This window comes from Arachis hypogaea, chromosome 3 (assembly GCF_003086295.3).
Source record: "Arachis hypogaea cultivar Tifrunner chromosome 3, arahy.Tifrunner.gnm2.J5K5, whole genome shotgun sequence".
Taxonomy (NCBI): Eukaryota; Viridiplantae; Streptophyta; class Magnoliopsida; order Fabales; family Fabaceae; genus Arachis; species Arachis hypogaea.
In genome coordinates, this window is record NC_092038.1 from 50,572,825 (window position 1) to 50,578,032 (window position 5,208).

General features: G+C 37.6%; 1 non-coding gene across 1 annotated transcript; it reads right to left on the minus strand.

Annotated features, from left to right (window-relative positions):
- Positions 1-1,927: 1,927 nt before the first annotated feature.
- LOC112793034 (small nucleolar RNA R71) lies at positions 1,928-2,031 on the minus strand. The gene has a single exon (XR_003197745.1). It is a non-coding gene; the product is annotated as a small nucleolar RNA R71 (small nucleolar RNA).
- Between the last annotated feature and the right edge of the window lie 3,177 nt (positions 2,032-5,208).

Genomic DNA, 5,208 nt, shown 5'->3' on the forward strand with positions numbered 1-5,208 from the left:
TTTTCGAAAAAAATTAAATAAAAATACAAAAAAATTAGAAAATCATAAAAATCAAAAAAATATTTTGTGTTTCTTGTTTGAGTCTTGTGTTAATTTTTAAGTTTGGTGTCAATTGCATGCTTTTAAAATTTTTCTTGCATTCTTTCGAAAATTTCATGCATTCATAGTGTTCTTCATGATCTTCAAGTTGTTCTTGACAAGTCTTCTTGTTTGATCTTGATGATTTCTTGTTTTGTGTCTTTTGTTGTTTTTCATGTGCACTTTTGCATTCATATTTTCCATGCATTAAAGATTTCTAAGTTTGGTGTCTTGCATGTTTTCTTTGCATCAAAAATTTTTCAAGATTATGTTCTTGATGTTCATCATGATCTTCAAAGTGTTCTTGGTGTTCATCTTGACATTCATAGCATTCTTGCATGCATTCATTGTTTTGATCTAAAAATTTCATGCATTGAGTATTTTTGTTGTTTTTCGCTCTCATCAATTAAAAATTCAAAAATAAAAAAAATATCTTTTCCTTATTTTCCTCCAAAATTTCGAAATTTTGGGTTGACTTGGTCAAAAATTTTTCAAAATTAGTTGTTTCTCACAAGTCAAATCAAAATTTCAATTTTAAAAATCTCATCTTTTCAAAATCTTTTTCAAAAATCATATCTTTTTCATTTTTTTTATAATTTTCGAAATTTTCAAAAATCTTTTTCAAAATATCTCCAAAATCTTTTTCTTATCTTTATATCATATTTTCGAAAATTAGCTAACAATTAATGTGATTGGTTCAAAAATTTGAAGTTTGTTACTTTCTTGTTAAGGAAGGTTCAATCTTTAAGTTCTAGAATCTTATCTTGTAGTTTCTTGTTAGTTAAGTCAATTTTAAAATTAAATCTTTTTATCTTTTATCTTATCTTTTTCAAAATTTTATCTTCTTCAAAATTTGATTTCAAAATATCTTATCTAACTTCTTATCTTCTTATCTTCTTCAAAATTTGATTTCAAATCTTTTTCAATCAACTAACTAACTTTTTGTTTGTTTCTTATCTTTTTCAAAACCACCTAACTACTTTTCCCTCTCTAATTTTCGAAAATTCTCTCTCTCTTTTTCAAAAATTCTTTTTGTTTTAAATTTTAATTTTAAACTTATCTTATCTTTAATTTTCGAAAATTACTAACCCCTTTTTCAAAATTATTTTCGAAAATTTCTCTTCCCTTCTCTTTTCTTCTTCTATTTAATTATTTAATTACTAACACTTCTCTTCACCTCTCTTCATCCAAAAACCCGAATTCATCCTTCTTCATTCTTCTACCCCCTTTTTCTTCTACTAACATAAAGGAATCTCTATATTGTGACATAGAGGATTCCTCTTTCTTTTCTTGTTTTCTTCTCTTTCATATGAGCAGGAACAGGGAAAAAGGCACTCTTGTTGAAATTGATCCAAAACCTGAAAGCACTCTGAAGAGAAAATTAAGAGAAGCTAAATTACAACAATCCAGAAACAACCTTTCAGAAATTTTCGAACAAGAGAAGGACATGGCAGCCGAAAATAATAATAATAATAATGCAAGGAGAATGCTTGGTGACTTCACAAAGCCAACATCCAAGTTTGATGGAAGAAGCATCTCCATTCCTGCCATTGGAGCCAATAACTTTGAGCTTAAGCCTCAACTAGTTGCATTAATGCAACAAAACTGCAAGTTTTATGGACTTCCATCTGAAGATCCTTATCAGTTTTTGACTGAGTTCTTGCAGATCTGTGAGACTGTAAAGACCAATGGAGTTAATCCTGAAGTCTACAAACTTATGCTTTTCCCTTTTGCTGTAAGAGACAGAGCTAGAATATGGTTGGATTCACAACCTAAGGATAGCCTGGACTCCTGGGATAAGCTGGTCACTGCCTTCTTGGATAAATTCTTTCCTCCTCAAAAGCTGAGCAAGCTAAGAGTGGATGTTCAAACCTTCAAACAAAAAGATGGTGAATCCCTCTATGAAGCTTGGGAAAGATACAAGCAGTTGACCAAAAGATGTCCATCTGACATGTTTTCAGAATGGACCCTATTAGATATATTCTATTATGGTCTATCTGAATTTTCGAAAATGTCATTGGACCATTCTGCAGGTGGATCTATTCACCTAAAGAAAACGCCTGAAGAGGCTCAAGAACTCATTGATATGGTTGCAAACAACCAGTTCATGTATACCTCTGAGAGGAATTCCGTGAATAATGGGATACCTCAAAAGAAAGGAGTTCTTGAAATTGATGCTCTGAATGCCATATTGGCTCAGAACAAAATGTTGACTCAACAGGTCAACATAATCTCTCAAAATCTGAATGGATTGCAACATGCATCCAACAATACTAGAGAGGTAGCTTCTGAAGAAGCTTATAATCCTGAGAACCCTGCCATGGCAGAGGTTAATTACATGGGTGAACCTTATGGAAACACCTATAACCCATCATGGAGAAATCACCCAAATTTCTCCTGGAAGGATCAACAAAAGCCTCAACAAGGCTTTAACAATGGTGGACGCAATAGGCTGGGCAATAGCAAGCCATATCCATCATCTTCTCAGCAACAGACAGAGAATTCAGAACAAAACACTTCTAATTTAGCCAATATTGTTTCTGATCTGTCAAAAGCCACTTTCAGTTTCATAAATGAAACAAGATCCTCCATCAGAAATTTGGAGGCACAAGTGGGCCAGCTGAGTAAGAAAGTCATTGAAACTCCTCCCAGTATTCTCCCAAGCAATACAGAAGAGAATCCAAAAGGAGAGTGCAAGGCCATTGATTTAATCAAAGTGGCCGAATGCACTAAGGAGGAGGAGGACGAAAATCCTAGTGAGGAAGACCTCCTGGGACGTCCTTCAAGCAAGAAGGAGTTTCCTATTAAGGATCCAGAGGAATCTGAGGCTCATCTAGAGACCATAGAGATTCCATTAAATCTCCTTCTGCCATTCATGAGCTCTGAAGACTATTCTTCCTCTGAAAAGGATGAAGATGTGACTGGAGAGCAAGTTGCTCAATATTTAGGAGCTATCATGAAGCTGAATGCCAAGTTGTTTGGTAATGAGAATTGGGAAAGTGAACCTCCCTTGCTTATTAGTGAACTAGATACTTGGATTCAGAAAACTCTACCTCAAAAGAAACAAGATCCTGGCAAGTTCTTAATACCTTGTACCATTGGCACCATGAGCTTTGAAAAAGCTCTATGTGATCTAGGGTCAGGGGTAAATCTTATGCCACTCTCTGTAATGGAGAAGCTGGGGATCATTGAGGTACAACCTGCCTTGTTCTCATTACAATTGGCAGACAAGTCCATGAGACAAGCTTATGGAATAGTAGAGGACGTGCTAGTAAAGGTTGAAGGCCTTTACATCCCTGCTGATTTCATAATCCTAGACACTAGGAAGGAAGATGATGAATGCATCATCCTAGGAAGACCTTTCCTAGCCACAGCAGGAGCTGTGATAGATGTCAACAGAGGAGAATTAGTCCTTCAATTGAATGGGGACTACCTTGTGTTTAAAGCACATGGCCATCCCTCTGTGACAAAAGAGAGTAAGCAGGAAGAGCTTCTCTCAGTTCAGAGTCAAGAAGAGCCCACACAGTCAAACTCTAAGTTTGGTGTTGTGAGGCCACAACCAAACTCTAAGTTTGGTGTTCAGACCCCATATCCAAACTCTAAGTTTGGTGTTGGGATTACACACTAAAATTGACCTGATCACCTAGTGGCTCCATGAAAGCCACTGTCAAGCTATTGACATTAAAGAAGCGCTTGTTGGGAGGCAACCCAAATTTATTTATCTAATTTTATTTTATTTTGTTTCTTTGTTATTTTTGTGTTTAATTAGGTACATGATCATGAGGAGTCACGAAAAAATCAAAAAAAATTAAAAACAGAGTCAAAAACAGAAGAAAAAAATTGTTCACCCTGGAGGAAGCGCAGACTGGCGTTCAACGCCAGTAAGATGCATCTGGCTGGCGTTCAACGCCAGAACAGAGCACCATTCTGGCGCTGAACGCCAGAAACAAGCAACATCCTGGCGCTGAACGCCAGGAATGTGCCTGGAGGAGACAAGCTGGCGTTAAACGCCAGCAACAAGCATGAAACTGGCGTTCAACGCCAGAAACATGCATTACATGGGCGTTGAACGCCCAGAACGTGCACCAATGGGCGTTTGAACGCCAGAATGATGCACGAAGGCAATTTACATGCCTATATGGTGAAGGAATGGTATTTCTTTTCACCTCAGGATCTGTGGACCCCACAGGATCACCTCAGGATCTGTGGACCCCACAGGATCCCCACCTACCATATTCCCACCTTTTCTTTCAATCCTAATCACACTCTCCTAATCCAAACCTCATTTCATCCTTTCCCATATCACACTTCCCAAAAACCTTCACCAATCACCTCAATTCCTCTTCCCAATTACCTCATTCACCATTCACATCACCCCACTCTTCCCCATAAACCCCACCTACCTTCATAAAATTCAAATTCAATTTACCACCCATTCCCACCCAAAATGGCCGAATATCCACCCTCCTTCTCCCTATAAATACCATTCCCTTCTACTTCATTTTTCACACAACACAACCCCTTCTTCTCCCACATAGCCGAACCTACTTCTTCCCCTTCTACCATCTTCTCTTCTTCTTCTTCTACTCTTCTTTTCTTTCTTGCTCGAGGGCGAGCAAAATTTTAAGTTTGGTGTGGTAAAAGCATAAGCTTTTTGTTTTTCCATTACCATCAATGGCACCTAAGGCCGGAGTATCCTCTAGAAAAGGGAAAGGGAAGACAAAAGCTTCCACCTCCGAGTCATGGGAGAAGGAAAGATTCATCTCCAAGAGCCATCAAGACCACTTCTATGATGTTGTGGCAAAGAAGAAGGTGATCCCCGAGGTCCCTTTCAAGCTCAAAAAGAATGAGTATCCGGAAATCCGACATGAAATCCAAAGAAGAGGTTGGGAAGTCATAACCAACCCCATGCAACAAGTCGGAATATTAATGGTTCAAGAGTTCTATGCCAATGCATGGATCACTAGGAACCATGATCAAAGTATGAACCCGAATCCAAAGAACTATCTCACAATGGTTCGGGGGAAATACTTAGATTTTAGTCCGGAAAATGTGAGGTTGGCGTTTCACTTGCCTATGATGCAAGGAGATGAACGCCCCTACACTAGAAGGGTCAACTTCAATCAAAGG